The sequence below is a fragment of the Rattus norvegicus genome, chromosome 9 (assembly GCF_021556685.1).
Source record: "Rattus norvegicus strain SHRSP/BbbUtx chromosome 9, alternate assembly SHRSP_T2T, whole genome shotgun sequence".
NCBI lineage: Eukaryota > Metazoa > Chordata > Mammalia > Rodentia > Muridae > Rattus > Rattus norvegicus.
The window spans coordinates 63,191,288-63,210,320 of NC_141542.1; the positions used below are offsets into that span (position 1 = coordinate 63,191,288).

Genomic DNA, 19,033 nt, shown 5'->3' on the forward strand with positions numbered 1-19,033 from the left:
AGACCCAGAAATGAACCCACACACCTATGGTCACTTGATTTTTGACAAAGGAGCCAAAACCATCCAATGGAAAAAAGATAGCATTTTCAGCAAATGGTGCTGGTTCAACTGGAGGGCAACATGTAGAAGAATGCAGATCGATCCATGCTTATCACCCTGTACAAAGCTTAAGTCCAAGTGGATCAAGGACCTCCACATCAAACCAGACACACTCAAACTAATAGAAGAAAAACTAGGGAAGCATCTGGAACACATGGGCACTGGAAAAAATTTCCTGAACAAAACACCAATGGCTTATGCTCTAAGATCAAGAATCGACAAATGGGATCTCATAAAACTGCAAAGCTTCTGTAAGGCAAAGGACACTGTGGTTAGGACAAAACGGCAACCAACAGATTGGGAAAAGATCTTTACCAATCCTATAACAGATAGAGGCCTTATATCCAAAATATACAAAGAACTCAAGAAGTTAGACCGCAGGGAAACAAATAACCCTATTAAAAAATGGGGTTCAGAGCTAAACAAAGAATTCACAGCTGAGGAATGCCCAATGGCTGAGAAACACCTAAAGAAATGTTCAACATCTTTAGTCATAAGGGAAATGCAAATCAAAACAACCCTGAGATTTCACCTCACACCAGTGAGAATGGCTAAGATCAAAAACTCAGGTGACAGCAGATGCTGGCGAGGATGTGGAGAAAGAGGAACACTCCTCCATTGTTGGTGGGATTGCAGACTGGTAAAACCATTCTGGAAATCAGTCTGGAGGTTCCTCAGAAAATTGGACATTGAACTGCCTGAGGATCCAGCCATACCTCTCTTGGGCATATACCCAAAAGATGCCTCAACATATAAAAGAGACACGTGCTCCACTATGTTCATCGCAGCCTTATTTATAATAGCCAGAAACTGGAAAGAACCCAGATGCCCTTCAACAGAGGAATGGATACAGAAAATGTGGTACATCTACACAATGGAATATTACTCAGCTATCAAAAACAACGAGTTTATGAAATTCGTAGGCAAATGGTTGGAACTGGAAAATATCATCCTGAGTGAGCTAACCCACTCACAGAAAGACATACATGGTATGCACTCATTGATAAGTGGCTATTAGCCCAAATGCTTGAATTACCCTAGATCCCTAGAACAAAGGAAACTCAAGACGGATGATCAAAATGTGAATGCTTCACTCCTTCTTTAAATGAGGAAAAAGAATACCCTTGGCAGGGAAGGGAGAGGCAAAGATTAAAACAGAGACTGAAGGAACACCCATTCAGAGCCTGCCCCACATGTGGCCCATACATATACAGCCACCCAATTAGACAAGATGGATGAAGCAAAGAAGTGCAGACCAACAGGAGCCGGATGTAGATCGCTCCTGAGAGACACAGCCAGAATACAGCAAATACAGAGGCGAATGCCAGCAGCAAACCACTGAACTGAGAATAAGTCCCCCGTTGAAGGAATCAGAGAAAGAACTGGAAGAGCTTGAAGGTGCTCGAGACCCCAAAAGTACAACAATGTCAAGCAACCAGAGCTTCCAGGGACTAAGCCACTACCTAAAGACTATACATGGACTGACCCTGGACTCTGTCCCCATAGGTAGCAATGAATATCCTAGTAAGAGCACCAGTGGAAGGGGAAGCCCTGGGTCCTGCTAAGACTGAACCCCCAGTGAACTAGACTATGCGGGGAGGGTGGCAATGGGGGGAGGTTTGGGAGGGGAACACCCACAAGGAAGGGGAGGGGTGAGGGTGATGTTTGTCCGGAAACCGGGAAAGGGAATAACACTTGAAATGTATATAAGAAATACTCAAGTTAATAAAAAAAAATAAAATAAAATAAAAAAAATAAAAAAAAAGTTTCTGCAACAAAACAAACAAAAAACAAAAACAAATTCCATTACAAGATGGTTTTAGCACACTTTCAAAGAAGAATTAACCCCAATACCCCTAAAATGGTTCCACAGAATAAAAACAGAAGGAACGTTGCCAAATTCATTTTATAAGGCCACAGTTACCCTAATACCTAAACCATGTAAAGACAAATAAAAAAGAGAAAATTACAGATTAATTTCCCTTATGAACGTACATACAAAAATACTCAAGAAATACTTCAAACCGAATCCAAGAACATATCAAAAATGATCATCCAGCATGATCAAATAAGTTTCATATATACCAGAAATACAGGAATGGTTCAATATACAAAAATAAAAAAATGTAATATGCCATATAAACAAACTAAATGAAAAAAATGACATGATTATCTCATTAGATGCAGACAGAAAACCTAGCACCCCTTCATGAAAGAAGTCCTGGAGAGATTAGGGGGGATACCTAAATGCAATTTACAGCAAGCTAATAGCCAACATCAATGCAAATGGAGAGCAACTCAAAGCAATTCCACTAAATCAGGAACGAGACAAGGTTGCTCACTCTCTCCATATCTATTCAATATAGTTCTTGAAGTTTTGGCTAGAGCAGTTAAAGCAACTGAAGGACTTCAAATGTACACAAATTGGAAATCAAGAAGTCAAAGTATCATTATTCACAGATGATATGGTAGTATATATGTTACCCTAAAAATTCTACCAGGGAAATCCTCAACTGGTAAACACATTCAGCAAAGTGCCTGGACACAAGATTAACTAAAAAAATAAATAAATAAATAAAAATATCAGTAGACTTCATATAAACAAAGACCAAACAGACTAAGAAAGAAATCAGGGAAACAACCCTTTTCATAATAGTATCAGCAAATGAAAGGCCTATGTGACAAGAATTTCAAGTCTCTGAAGAAAAAACATCAATAAAATGATTCCTAATGATATTGTCCTATACTGGTAAATCAGTGCCTTATCAGCTGTTATCAGAGAGGCCTCTTCAGTAGCAGCTGGGAGTGAATAGAGAGACCCACAGCCAGACGTTATTCAAAAGTCTAAACTGGAGGCCTCTCTCAGGTCTCTCCCCTGGGAACCCAGAATCCCACTGAAAAGGTGGAGGAAGGATTGAAGGTGTCAAAGGGGTCAAGGACTATAGGGGAACATGGCCCACTGAATCAGCTAAGCAGGGCTCACATGGGCGCAGAGACTGGAGTGGCATGGTGCCAGCATGGGTTTGCACCAGGGTCTCTGTATATTTGTTGTGGCTGTTAGTGTTTGTGAGCCTCTGAACTGTGGAAGCAGGTACTTCTGTGACTCTTTTGAGTGTTCTTGAGATCTTCTCCTTCTGTTGGGTTTCCTTGTCCAGCTTCATTGTGAAGGCTTTGGCCTTTGTCACATTGTATTTTGTTTTGCTGTGTTTTGGTGTTGTCTCCCAAAGGCCTCTTCTTTTCTAACGGGAAATGGAGAGGAAGAAGTTTGAGTAAGAGGGGAGGTGTGTGTGTGGGGGCAGCTGGCAGTAGTGAAGGGAGGGGATAATGTGGTCAAAGTGTATAGTATGAGAAAAGACTCTATTTTCAATAGAAATAAGAAAAAGATTGAGCTGGGGTATGGTAGGGCAGACTTTTAATCCTAACACTCAGGAGTTGGAGGCAGGTAGATCTCTACCAGTTCATAGTCAGTATAATTTACAAAGTGAACTTTTGACCTTCCAAGGCACACAGTGAGACTTTGTCTCCAAAAAAATAAAAATGTAAAAGAAAAAAATGGAGATTGCACTGGAGTATCCAGAAGGCCAGGAGAGGGGATCACACTCCCTGGTCTGCCTGCTTCCTCTTAGCGTGATGGGGGCTCTTAAAAAGGGGAAGAAAACTGCTTACCAAATTAGAGAAGAAGAAAACAATCTGGAAGGGCAGAAAAATATTGAGAGGCACATCTTTTCAAAGTCACGAGTAGAGATGGACGTCATGGGAAAGATGAGGAAGAGTAGCCCAGATGTGTAACTAAGCAAACCAGTGAGGAAGCTGAACAGGAAGAACCCACAGAGACTGGAAACAGCTGAGTCACTGACAACATTGGCTGTGCTGACCCTGAGAACACAGCAAAATAATTCAGCTCTGATGTGTCTCCCCTTTCCCAATGAAGCCTCACGCAGGGTGATTCTTGAGTTCCTAGGATTTCTCTCTGGCCTAATTCTGCCAATGCCTTACATTAAATCTTTCAGAACTTGAGGGAACCTAAGATAAATAGTTATCTCTGTGGTTAAAAAAAAAATGTAACCCAACACATGAGTGTGGTTACCAGAAGCTAATGGAAGTTTATTTTTTCCACCTCATCGTTGTCTCCTTATACAGAGCAGCCATATCCTACTGCTGCTTGTCAGACCCTTGCTATCAACTAATGCTCTTTATTCTTTCCTTTTTGTTCATCCAACATATTCTTTTGGGTCATTTTATGCACCAGACATTCTTTAAAGCCCTGGAGATGCAATATAAGTAACAATAAGTCACATTGACCTTGTGAGGTTAATGACCAGCCTATCAAAAAAGGAGATATTCCAGAAATTCCCTTGTATCTCTCAACCTCTCAGATTATTAAAACAATAGACCCCAAAGGAGGTTGAAATTCTCCAGGAACCTCATGCTGAGAGAATAAAAAGGCACCATGCGGAGGGGGGGTCTTGTCTCTCTCTCTCTCGAGATTTTGAAAGTTTTATCACCTTGTCAAAACATCATACAGGACTAGACTGGAGTCTAAACAATGATGGGCAAAGGGTGGGCAGGACCAAGCCTTGACTGGGCATGCTTAGGTGAACATATTCTTGGCCCTCTATTAAAGTTTAATAGACCACCTAGTGTCAAAGTTAGACTTCGGGGAGTGGCTGGATATCTTTGCCTCTTTTTGCTCTGTGGCCACATTAAATAATTTCTTTAAAGCTGTACATTACTAACTCATCCCTTTTATTGAAGATTATTGGTAGCCAAATCTAGCCTGTGATACAATTTGTGAACCCCAAATTCAGTAACAGTGTGGAGACAGACATTGACTAAATAATCTTACCTGTGAAGTCATCATTTTACGTAGGAGTGAGGAACTACCCCCAGACCCACCATACTCAGTTGTAATCCACCTTCATCCTCTGCCCCTCTACTAGTTATAGAAAAAGATCTCTACTAAAAAACTCAGGTTGTGTCCCACTATCTATATCAGTCAACATTACACCTTCAGTAGATAGACAGGGCCCCCAGTGGAGAGACAGTGGTGCTACCCACATATCTCCAAAATTTTTGACCCAGAATTGTTCCTGTCTAAAGAAAATGCAGGGACAAAAATGGAGCAGAGACTGATGGAAAGCCATCTAATGACTGGCCCAACTTGAGATTCATCCCATGTGTAGGCACCAAACCCTGACATGATGTGCTTGCAGACAGGAGCATGACTGTCTTCTGAAAGGCTCTACCTGCAGCAGACTGAGACAGATACATACAGCCAAGTGTTGGACTGAGGTCAGGGACCCCCATGGAAGAGTTAGGGGAAGGACTGAAGGAACTGAAGGAGATGGCAACCCTATAGGAATTACAACAGTAACTCGGAGCTCCCAGAGACTAAGACAGTAACCAAAGAGTATACATGGGCTGGTCCATGGTCTGTAGCACATATATAGTAGGGGACTGCCTTGTTCAGCCTCAGTGGGAAAGGATCTACCTAATCCTGTAGACTTGATGTCCCACAGAAGGAGAATGCTGGTGGTTTGTGACAGGGTGGGTAGGTGGGTGAGCACCACTCAGAGGCAACAGGGAGGCAGGGTGGGGTGAAGAACTCTGAGACAGAGGGCCAGAAAGGGGCAACATTTGGAATGTAAATAAAATAATTTTTTATAGAAAGCCTGGGCCTTACTGAAGAGTTAGCAAGAATAAGCCTTCATCTCTATGAACCTCTGACTTGAGTTCCTACTCCCAATTTCCAGGTAGCTCGCCTAGCTACTTGTCTCTTTCTGAACTACATACCACTTTTATCATCATCAGAACAATATTTATGCTCATAACAAAAGTTACTTAAGTTTTGCTCAAAGGTTTTGCTTCTGCAACTACTCAGTTTCTCTCCTGGACTATTAACCTAAGGTTTCTTGCTCAATAGTTTACATTATATAGTTTCCCATCCAAAACCTTCTTGACCCCACTTCTTCCTCTATCTACTTCCCTATTTCTCCATTGTTTTGTAGACTATCACTAGTTGTGCTTTGCCTTGATTCCATTCTAATCCAGGCTTTACCCTATAAATTCATGGTAAAATAATTCTTTCCACGCTGACCAGCGACTTCATATTGTGAAAGTCAATCTATCTGTCATTTATCTACCACCCATATTCGGTATGCTAACATTTGATCACTATTCACCATTGGTAACATTTTGCTTACTGTCTCCCGGGACAGTTTTTCCTCTAACTTCATGGGACTGTCCTTTTGTATCTTCTTCTACTGATTTTTCTTCAACATATTATTTTTTAAATGCTTGAGTTACCTTCAGCCAACTCTTTCCCCTAATTCATACTCTCTATGAGATCTCAACTCTTTTAATCTTTTGGCTTTAAATGGCTCCTATGTACATACCTAAGACTCCTTATGTTCCTTAAATCTGTAGTTCAGATGTAGGATGACCAATTTATCCTGTTTTTTTGTTTCAGGGGACCTTCTTGGTCAAAGGCAAACTAGCAAATCCTACTCTGAATTCTCTTTTCTGTTACCCTCACTTTCTTCTCAAATTTCAGAATCATAAACCAAACTGTTTATTGAATCTGCTTGTATGTAATCAGCATATCCAGACTTAGCCCTAAGAGATTCTTCTTCCAAATACACATTTTCATGGACTTGCTCTCATTAGTAAGGGAGATTTCATCTTTTAATTACTCACATTATAGACCTTGATTTAATCCTTGATATTTTTTCCTTCTCTTGAACCATATACCCAATCTGTCAAACTGTACAGACTCTCATCTCTTCTATTGATATAACTTTGATCAAGCCACCATCATACTGTGCCTACATCAATGTGTACTCACAATTAATATTCCTGACTCCACCCTCCTAGAGTCACATGGAGTGATTTCATCCCCTCTCATAAATCATTGTGATTCCTTAACATTGAGAATTCAGCTTGTGTATGACATGGCCTCTCAGTTCTTTTCCCTTGTACTTTCCTGACCACTGTGTCACCTTGAAATTACTCCTAAATATGGAAAAGCCAGTGCGATAGCCCTTGCCTATAATCCCAGCACTTGAAAAGTAGAGGCAGGAGAATCAGGAGGTCAGGAGATCAGGGTCATTTCCAAATGCATCATGAGTTCAGGGTCAGCCCAGCCTACACAAGCTTTAATACCAACAGGCTCAGTGGTGGGGATGGATATTCAGAGATCTGAAAGTCGAAAAGCCAATGTGTAGGCCTATATAAAGGGAAGAACAGACTCCTAAGAACGAGACTAGAGAGAGGTGCCAAGACACAGCATTGATGCACATGTAAGAGGAATGAAGCCATGTTGGAGGTGTATGTGTGTAGCATCCAATGAAATTTATGTTTTTTTCCTTTTTCTTTTTCTTTTTTTTTCCCGGAGCTGGGGACCGAACCCAGGGCCTTGCGTTTGCTAGGCAAGCACTCTACCACTGAGCTAAATCCCCAACCCCGAAATTTATGTTTTGAAGCACTTCAGCTAGACTATTAAGAAGTTCAGAGAGGGCCAGGGTAAAAATACTGGAAGTAGCTCAGTATTTCTTACCTCAACAACATTATAGGTAAGAAATAATGGTTCTACAAGCTAAGAAAATGCGGTGGGGGTGAGAGCATAATAGATTCTGAAATTCTAGAAGTTAAAGGGGTGTAGAGAGAATTGGAAAAGACGCGAGATAGGTGAAAGAAAGTTTCAACAATGACTCCTAAGTTCATTAACATGTTAAATGGCAGAAACAGTCTCTGATTGAAGGGTACTGGATGAGAAACAAGCTTGGGGAAATGATGGAGCAGTTAACCTTGAGCCTGCTAAACCTGAGGAAGCTTTAAGACAACTAAGATGATGAGTTGATGATAAATTAGATACACAGAAATGAAGCTCTGAATTGATGTCTGAGCTGGAAAGATATGTACAAGGGTGAGTGTAAAGAAGATAAGAGGCTTCCCCTGCTCTTGGCTCTGCCACCATCCATTGCTGTAATGATAATGGAAAGTCTTACTTCTTCCCCAGTGTCCGGAAAGCAGAGACCCATAATGCTGCAAAAAATTTGGACAAAGAATACTTGCCCATTGGGGGGACTGGCTGAATTTTGTAAGGTTTCTGCAAAACTGGTTCTGGGCAAGAACAACAAAGTGCTGAAAAGTGGCTGGTTTTTCACTGTGCTGACCATTTCTGTGACTCCCTTAAGGGTTGGAGCCAGTTTTCTGCAAACATTTTTTTAAGTTCAGCCAAGATACCTTTCTGTCCAAACCATCCTGGGGAAATCACATGCCCATTTTCAGAGATGCAGGCATGCAACTATGAGGGTATCAATACTGTGACCCAAGACTTGCAGATTTGATTCCTCGGGAGCCATAGAAGACATATCAAAAATTCCACAGCAGAGTGTCCTCCTCCTGCATGCCTGCTATCCCAACTGCACAGGCATGGACTTGACAGAAGGAAATAACATCCGTGGTGAAGGGAAAGAATTGCTCTACATTCTTTGACATGACCTACCAAGGCTTTGCCAGCAGTGATGGTGATAAGGATGCCCCAGGCTGTTCGGCACTTCATCTAGTCCGCATCAATGAACCTTTGGCAATTGTGTGCCAAGAACATGGGCCTGTGTGATGAGTGTGTGGGAGCCTACACAGTGGTCAGCAAAGACACTGAACCTTTTTGACTTCTCCAGACTTGCAAAAGCATGGTTGCAAGAGGTAAAAGGCATCATCAGCATGTGAACCCAGTTAGTCTGAACAAAGAGGGGACTTCCCACAACTGGCAGTGCATCACCGACCTGGTTTACATGTTGTTTCACCAACCTAAATCCGGAGCAGGTGGAAAGGCTGACCAAGGAGTTCTCAATCTACATGACAAAGGATGGCCAAATCTCAGTGGCAGGGGTCAACTCTAGCAATATTGGCCAACTTGCCCATGTCGTTCACCAGGTCACTAAGTAATTACCAGAGTGCAAAGGAACGCAGACTGCCTTTCCTTCAGCCTTTGCCCTTGTGAGAGTCATGTGCAGGGTGAGGGAGTATGGGTGGTGGTGGATCCTGTTTTCAACCACAGTGCATAAAGCTCGGCAATTGAACGTGTCCTTCCTTGGAAAGGAGGTTGATCAGAGGATTTCATGGCTGGTAACTGGAACTTCATTGGCTCTAAATCAAACTCTTTTTCATCTGTGGTCTACAGCTTTTCTGAAAGTTTACACATGCAAGAAAATCACAACACCAAAAATCTTGTCAGCCATGGCAGTGGCATAGGTCAGAAACTTTCCTGAAGCCTCAGACAGTATCAGAGGCTCTGCTGTGGACCTGGCTCATATTTGAGGCTGTGAGAGAAAAAAAAAAACCCTAGTTCTGTCATTAACAGTTGTCCTCACACTTGTCTTTCTGGTATGGAGTAACTATGTCAGCAGATCACATTATAGAAATTATGCTTTATCAAAAGCAACAGGTCTTGTGCCTCTCCAACAAGGACAGTAAAAGATGTAGTGTCTTGTCAAAACAAACAAACAAACAAACAAGAAGATAAGGAAGCCTGGACAAAGTTTTGCATGAATTCTTGCTAAGTCATATCTTAACTATTCTGAAATTTTATAGCTAACTTTTAAAACAAAAGTACATACTTACACTTTAATTCTTGGAATCAAGTAGTTTTATTAAATATTTTTACATTTTTGTTGTTATTTCATTTCCTTTTTCTTTTTCCTTCCTTGTCTCTTCTGGGTCAAAATAATGGCTAATGAGACAAAATATTAAGAACAACATAGACCCACCAAGATAGAGAAGTGCATAATAAAATTCTTTTAAAATAGCCACAAAAAATTTATAAAATTTACAGATAAATGGATGAGGCTAGAAAATTTATCTTAAGTAAGGTAGCTCAGATACCAAAGACAAATATTGCATGTTTTCTCTTATATATGGATGTTAGCTTTTAAGATTCAATAATTGTACAATAATCTGTATATAAACACAGAGATTAGTTATAGTGCAAGGGACTTTTTCAAGTGCAGGGGAGAATCTCAAAGGAAGGGAAAATGGAGCAAATATAGGTGTGCAGAGATGGGACTGGAAGGGTTAAAGGGGAAGGTGGGTGGAAGAAGAGGGTAAGAGAAAGAACATGGGGGAGGGGTATCTCACACTAAGGGCCATATGAGGATGAGGGTCATACAAAAATAATTACTATATATACTTTAAAAAATATATACATACGTGAAGAAATTTAAACAGGGTCTCCAAACAATGGAGGAGACAATGCCCTAATGAAAGAGACATCGTTTGCAACCAAATAGAACCTCCAGTGTCAGGATTGGGTTACATCTAATTAAGTAATTGGCCAAAGGGGGCTCATGGAAATTCCCCCGAACATTTCAGGTGATTGCCAAGGCCAACCGTAGTTCTCCACAAACCAATGATAAGGTCCTACTGTACATATTACATATCACATTGAACACAGAAAAGTTGAACTGGTGCCTACCTAGAGGCTTCACAGCTACTGAATAGTTTTCATACTTCTGGAAAGTATTCCAAGATAAAAAGGAGGAAAGGCCATCCAGAGACTGCCCCACCTGGGGATCCATCCCATATACAGACACCAAACCCAGACAATATTGCTGACTCCAAAAAGTGCATGATGACAGGAGCCTGATATAGCTGTTTCCTGAGAGGTGCTGTCAGAGCCTGACAAATACAGAGGCAATGCTCAAGCTAACCATTGAACTAAGAACGGGGTCCCCAATGGAGGAGTTAGAGAAAGGACTGAAGTACATTTCAAATGTTATCCCCTTTCCTGGTTTCCCAACCATAAACCCCCTATCCCATCCCAGCTCTTCCTTCTTGCATAAGGGTGTTCCCTCAACCACCCACCTACCACTTCCTGCCTCCCCATCCTGACATTCCCCTACACTGAGGGGTCCAGCCTTGGCAGGACCAAGGGCTTCTCCTTCCCTTGGTGCCCAACAAGGCCATCCTCTGCTACATATGCAGCTGGAGCCACAAGTCTATCCATGTGTACTCTTTGGATGGTGGTTTAGTCCCTGGGAGCTCTGGTTGGTTGGTACTATAACTATCTTTTAATTGACTAGAAAAAATATTCACCCAGAACCCAAAAGATAAATATTGTAGGTTTTCTCTTCTATGTGAATTAGCTTTTAAGCCTTCCATAGGCCATGTTACAATCCCTATACCTACTGAGATTATAGACTTAGTAAGGAACTAGGGAAATGGGAGAAGAGGATCTCCCAAGGAAGGCAATACAAAACATATAGTTATGGGGATATGGGGAAAGGCCAGAGAGGGAGAATTAAGTGGGGCTAGGGAAGAAAGAGAAAGATAAGAGGGATACAGGGGGATAAAACTAATACTAAGGCTGTTTGGGAAGCATATGAAAACCTACTGTAAGCTTCCTAAAACATATGCACATATGAAAGAAGTCTAACCAGAGTCACCAAATAAAGGGAGAGACAATGATGAAAGAGTGGAACCTTCAGTGGCAAGAATGGATTACATCAAGTTAAGGGAGCTGTGTGGAAGAGGAGGTAGAAAGAGTCTAAGAGCCAGAGGGAATGGATGACATCAAGGAAGCAGTGTCCTCAGGAGTCACAGGGACTGTGACAGAATGCACACTGTCTGTGCAGGTTTGCAATAGTTTGGGTTCTAGTGCTAAGAGGGAGAAAGTGGACCCAAGCTCCCATCCCTCACCAAGTAGCTATTTCCACTTCACATCTGCTTGCAAGGGGAAAAGTTATATGGTACTTTTGTAGATTTTTTTCTCATATTGCTTTGTTTGGGCACTTTTTGTCTTACTGCTTTTTATTATAATGGTTTCTTTTTTTAAAATCAATTCCTTTTATTTAATGGTTATCATTTATTGTTATTATTATTATTATTATTATGGTTTATAATAGTGTGTCTGCAAGTGCATGTATGTGCACATGTGTGTCACAGTTTCTGGTTTGGTTTAGTTTTGCTTGGATTTTTGCTTGTTTGTTCATTGTTTAAAGAAAAAGAAAAGGCATGAAGTTGGTGGGTAGGGTGGTAAGTAGGATTTGGGAGAAGTTGTGGGAGAGGGAAATATGATCAGAATGTATTTTATGAATTTTTTTCTATTAAGAAAATATTTTTTGGTCCCATGCATTGTGGCTTTCAGATGTGGGTCTCCCTTTTTTGGGGATCATTGACTACTGGCCCAGGAGGACAGAAGGAAGAGAAGTGACAAACATGGATTGGAGGACTGTGAGTATGACATAAGAACTTCTGAGAATCCGCTTAAGTGACACAGCTCTGCTTCATTGCTCCAGGGTTAGGGTATCTAAGGGACCTGAGGAGTACTCATGGAAAGGGCTGACTGGTTAAATCACAGTACCCAATTATTACATTGGCTTGGGGAGAGAGAGAGATACATGTGATGAATCACACAGCACTTGTAGAAAACTGTGCAGGGTTATCCTCCAAAGAAGACCTAGGATCTGTACCAGACACTCTCCAAACACGATCATGCAGAGAAAAGAAAGCCCCACTGTAATAGGGAGTGCTCCATTTTGCACGGAGCTCAGAGAGCTATCCAGACATGGTGGAATGACACCTTAAACGGCAGGGTTCTCCAACACTTAGATAAGGATTATAAGTATTTATAAGAACATAAACCAAAGAACTGATGGGATGACATGCCAGTGTGTTGTTCTAAAGACAACTGTGCACAGAAGAAGTGGATTTAAACTACAGGTAAAGAACCACAGCCTACTTTCCCATCTGATGTCTCACCTAGACATTTCAGAGCCTTATATGATGAGCATTGTCTCTGGCTTAATAAGTTGATAGACTTTCCTGAGGTGACACAACCAAAGCATGTTTGAACAGCTACCTTTGAATATTTTTCCTTTAGTTAGGTTGGCATGGTCTCTATACAATGGGAGGTTGCCTGCTATGTGATCATGCATGTACACAAAAATTCCTAGAACTTAATGGGATAAGTTAAGAAGACAATCTTTGTCTTTTCTTCCTTTCTTCCTCTCTTTCTCTCTCTCTCTCTCTCTCTCTCTCTCTCTCTCTCTCTCTCTCTCTCTGTTTCCTTTTTCCAGCAAACATTAAAATTCAACCCACTCATGGTTCTGGCCCAGAATAACCAATCTTTTGTAGCTTTGACTCAGACCATAAATCATGGCAAAAATGATTATCTAGTGTTTATGTCAACTCTATAACAGATTCATACAAGCTTAAAATAAAGTTAAAAAGCAACATGGTCTATCAAATTGCTGTTATGATGTCCCTAATGTGCCACTTATTGTGTACCCAAGCTCTTCCTAGGAAAACACTATGGTCTTCAATGTTGCAGTGACCAAGAGGAAGCCATGACCTGAAATAGATAATATGTGACTTAGAATAGTCCCAGTATTTATCCAGTGTCCTTAAAACCCTAAATGTTGTCCAAAAAAAAAAAAAACAGCTTTACAAACAGACAAAACAAACAATCCAGTGTATAAAGCTTCAAACTTTCCTGCATCCCTACCTGATTTTAATCATTTCTCTGCCTCTCTACCTGCTATCTCTCTGCTCTGTGATCCATTCTCTCTGATACTTTGAGGATGAGGCTTTGTTCCCTACACCTTTCTTTTTTTTTTTTTTAATTAACTTGAGTATTTCTTTTTTTTTTTATTTAAAAAGGTAGTCATTTTATTTCTCTGATGAATTTTTTTTTATTTTTTTTTTATTTTTTTATTTTTTTTTTTTATTTTTTTTTTTTATTAACTTGAGTATTTCTTATATACATTTCGAGTGTTATTCCCTTTCCCGGTTTCCGGGCAAACATCCCCCTCCCCCCTCCCCTTCCTTATGGGTGTTCCCCTCCCAACCCTCCCCCCATTGCCGCCCTCCCCCCCATAGTCTAGTTCACTGGGGGTTCAGTCTTAGCAGGACCCAGGGCTTCCCCTTCCACTGGTGCTCTTACTAGGATATTCATTGCTACCTATGGGGTCAGAGTCCAGGGTCAGTCCATGTATAGTCTTTAGGTAGTGGCTTAGTCCCTGGAAGCTCTGGTTGCTTGACATTGTTGTACATATGGGGTCTCAAGCCCCTTCAAGCTCTTCCAGTTCTTTCTCTGATTCCTTCAACGGGGGACCTATTCTCAGTTCAGTGGTTTGCTGCTGGCATTCGCCTCTGTATTTGCTGTATTCTGGCTGTGTCTCTCAGGAGCGATCTACATCCGGCTCCTGTCGGTCTGCACTTCTTTTCTTCATCCATCTTGTCTAATTGGGTGGCTGTATATGTATGGGCCACATGTGGGGCAGGCTCTGAATGGGTGTTCCTTCAGTCTCTGTTTTAATCTTTGCCTCTCCCTTCCCTGCCAAGGGTATTCTTTTTCCTCATTTAAAGAAGGAGTGAAGCATTCACATTTTGATCATCTGTCTTGAGTTTCGTTTGTTCTAGGGATCTAGGGTAATTCAAGCATTTGGGCTAATAGCCACTTATCAATGAGTGCATACCATGTATGTCTTTCTGTGATTGGGTTAGCTCACTCAGGATGATATTTTCCAGTTCCAACCATTTGCCTACAAATTTCATAAACTCGTTGTTTTTGATAGCTGAGTAATATTCCATTGTGTAGATGTACCACATTTTCTGTATCCATTCCTCTGTTGAAGGGCATCTGGGTTCTTTCCATTTTCTGGCTATTATAAATAAGGCTGCGATGAACATAGTGGAGCACGTGTCTCTTTTATATGTTGAGGCATCTTTTGGGTATATGCCCAAGAGAGGTATAGCTGGATCCTCAGGCAGTTCAATGTCCAATTTTCTGAGGAACCTCCAGACTGATTTCCAGAATGGTTTTACCAGTCTGCAATCCCACCAACAATGGAGGAGTGTTCCTCTTTCTCCACATCCTCGCCAGCATCTGCTGTCACCTGAGTTTTTGATCTTAGCCAATCGCACTGGTGTGAGGTGAAATCTCAGGGTTGTTTTGATTTGTATTTCCCTTATGACTAAAGATGTTGAACATTTCTTTAGGTGTTTCTCAGCCATTGGGCATTCCTCAGCTGTGAATTCTTTGTTTAGCTCTGAACCCCATTTTTTAATAGGGTTATTTGTTTCCCTGCGGTCTAACTTCTTGAGTTCTTTGTATATTTTGGATATAAGGCCTCTATCTGTTGTAGGATTGGTAAAGATCTTTTCCCAATCTTCCCTACACCTTTCTTAACTCTGTACCAAGGAGCTAATCCTTCTAATCTTTTGAGCTCTGGCATGTGGCCACTACAAACTGCAGGTAGACATCTGCCAGAATATGCAGTCACTGATCTCTTTGAGAGGGACTCCCACTATTCTTGGTGGTGGGCCCAGTATAATCAAGAGTCTTACAACGGAAAGGAGGTGGGAAAGTCAGAAATGAAGATGTGATCAAAGAAGTGAAGAGGCAGACCGATCTGAAAATGCTATGCTGCCCACTTTAAAACCTGCTAGAAACCACAAACCAAGAAACTCTCGAGGCTGCCAGCCTCGAGAAAGTAGAGGAATGTGGATTTTCTCGTAGTTTCTTAAAGAAGTGCAGCCCTGTCAACACCCTGATTGCAACATAGTTGGAATCCATCACAAACTGTTGACATCTATACTTTAAGAACTTACATTTGCATTGCCAAACTTATTGTCAGAAGACCAATTCCTGCAGCTCATGACTTCCAACATCAAAAAGTTAAAAGAAATTTCTTTCCACTCTCAGAAAATTAAGAATTCAAAGATAGGTATGATGGTACATGCCTTTAATCCCAACAAAGGTAGGCAGATCTCTGCAAATTCAAGGCCAGTCTGGTCTACTTAACAAATTCTGTAGCAGTACCCAATTAAGATATTCAACTGATCCTGGTGACAGCAGCAGTGCTCTTCAATACCCAACCCCATGTTTTGAGTTCTCAAGTGGAAGACATATATACGCAGCCTTTATATATTTATTTGTCTTAAACAGCTTAATGGCTGGGCCACTTCCTAACCTCCATATGGTTCATCCGCCTACCTCCAGTAGTCTCTAATTATCACTTACTAAAATCTGTACTCCATCTCTGTTGCTCTAGACCCAGTCAGGGACTTTCATGGGGCACAATCCTCCAGCTCCTATGCTCTCTGTATCATGCCTCTTAGGCATGGTGTCTCTCCTCTCCTTGTCTTGGCATAGAGGATCTCTCCTTCCCTCCTCCCTTGGTCCTTTGTTCAGGAATCCTACAAGTCCTGCCTCTGTCTCCCTGCCCAGCCATTGGCCAGCAACTTTCTTTACCAATCAAAACCAACTGGGGGAAGAGGTCCCTCAATGTCATACATGATGACATATGGATTCTTGTACAATTTTAGACACTCAGATTAACATAATACAGACATCATTAGACAAAACCCATAACAATTCAAGGAGAGCAGGGACTCTGTAGAGAGATTGTCTCAGAGAGAGAGGGGGGGGGAGATTTTTGAGAATTCAGTCTGTGTTGTATGTTGGAGCATCTTTTGGGTATATGCCCAGGAGAGACATGCTGGGTCTCAGGCAGTACTATGTCCAATTTTCTGAGGAACCTTCAGACTGATTTCCAGAGTGGTTGTGCCAGCTTGCAATCCTACCAACAATGGATGAGTGTTTCTCTTTCTCCACATCCTCACCAGCATCTATTGTCACCTGAGTTTTTTAACTTAGCCATTTTGGCTGGTGTGAGGTGGAATCTCAGAGTTGTTTTGATTTGCATTTCTCCCATAACTAAGAATGTTGAACATTTCTTTAGGTTCTTCTTAGCCGTTCGATATTCCTCAGTTGAGAATTCTTTGTTTAGCTCTGTACCCCATTTTTTAATAGGGTTATTTGTTTCTCTGAAGTCTAACTTCTTGTGTTCTTTGTATATATTGGATATTAGCCCTCTATTGGATGTAGAATTGGTAAAGATCTTTTTCAAATCTGTTGGCTGCCATTTTGTCCTAATGACAGTGGCTTACAGAGGCTTTGCAATTTTATGAGGTCCCATTTGTTGATTCTTGATCTTAGAGCATAAGTCATTGGTGTTCCGTTCAGGAAATGTTCTCTAGTGCCCATGTGTTCGAGACTCTTCCCCACTTTTTCTTCTATTAGTTTGATGTACCTGGTTTGATGTGGAGGTCCTTGATCCACTCAGACTTTAGCTTTGTACAGGACGATAAGAATGGGTTGATTTGCATTCTTCTACATGCTGACCTCCAGTTGAACCAGCACCATTTGTTGAAAATGCTCTTTTTTCCACTGGATGGTTTTAGTTCCTTTATTAAAGATCAAGTGACCATAGGTGTGTGGGTTCATTTCTGGCTCTTCAATTCTATTTCATTGATCTACCTGCCTGGCTCTATAACAATACCATACAGTTTTTTACCACTATTGCTCTGTAATACAGCTAGAGGTCAGGGATAGTTATTCTCCCAGTTCTTCATTGTTGAGAATAATTTTTGCTATGCTGGGTTTTTTGTTGTTCCAAATGAATTTGCAAATTGCTTTTTCTAACTCTGTAAAGAATTGGGTTGCAATTTTGATGGGGATTGCATTGAATCTGTAGATTGCTTTTGGCAAGATGGCCATTTTTACTATATTAATCCTGCCAATCCATGAGCATGGGAGATCTTTCCATCTTCTGAGATGGCTCACTTTCTTTTTAAAATAATTTTTTTGAGATTATAAATTCATCACTTCTTCATGCCCTCCCTCCACCAGAACCATACTAGGTACTCCCATGTTGATCTCTTTCCAATCCATTGCTTCCTTTTTCTCTTAAATCTTATTATATGCGTGTGTGTGTGTGTGTGTGTGTGTGTGTGTGTGTGTGTGTGTGTGTCCTTTTCTCAGTAGTCATTGGCCAGTAGCTCATGAGGAGCAGGAAGCAGAGTTGAAGAACAGGGTTCAGATGGCCCAGGAGTAAAAGGGGATGGACTTCCAGGATTAACTTCAGAGTGGTAGCTCAACTTTATTAAAGGGTCAAGGGGAACAGATAGGAAGAGGGCAGTTGCTAGGGGATTGCCTGATAACTGTGAACACTATGCTTTATTTATATTAGGCAACATAGTTCTATCATCCTGATGGGAGCATAATATCTAATTATCATATAGGCAGCAGTGGGGAACATGTTTTGTTTTGGCTTTGTTTCGTTTTTGTAAAGAACTGTGCCAAAGGTCACACTTAAGATAAGTTAGGCATCAATGTGCTTAGACTGTATGTTACAAGTATGCATACCTTTGCAGGGCTGACCATCTAAGGTTTCCACTCTTCATTGGGAACCTTCAACATTGTAGAAGGAGGGGCAGAAAGAGTGTAACAGCCAGAGAAATGGGAAGTCTGGTATAAGACTGTATCGAACAGAAATGTCAGAAGCTCCACCCATGAACACTCACCAACATGGCTGCCTAAACACCATCTGAACAAGGACAACACAAATAGACAAACTAACCTGGAGAGGAGAAAGTTCACAAGGTCTCAACCCTAGACAGTTAAGAATGCTAGAGTGTGAGAATCAGTCCAGGGTACTAATTGATGGCCTGCTTTGCAGCAGCTTCCATTTTCAAAAGGACCAAGTCTAAGCTTTCTGATATTGCCCTCTTCCTTATGATCTCAGATACTGAAGGCTTGGTGTTGGGCATGGGTTACTATCAATGAGACTGTGATGGCTTATTCTTGGTCAGCTTTACTCAATATTCTCAGCACTATTACTCACACCGTTCTCTAATTTACTTCAACAACTGCACAGATAGATAGCCCTTTGAACTTTAAAGCCATATTTATCAATGATAATAAAAACAATTGAATTTGTACTTGGGTTGAATGTATGAGAAAGGCAAGTATAATAACCATGGGTAACCAGCACCTGTGTAGTACCATGCGCTTTTGGGCATATATATATATGTGCGTGTATATATATATATATATATATATATATATATATATATATATATATATGCA

At 41.1% G+C, this 19,033-nt stretch overlaps 1 pseudogene; it reads left to right on the forward strand.

Moving 5' to 3' along the window:
* Nucleotides 1-3,729: 3,729 nt before the first annotated feature.
* Nucleotides 3,730-9,048, forward strand: Got2-ps3 (glutamic-oxaloacetic transaminase 2, pseudogene 3; annotated as a pseudogene).
* Nucleotides 9,049-19,033: the final 9,985 nt, after the last annotated feature.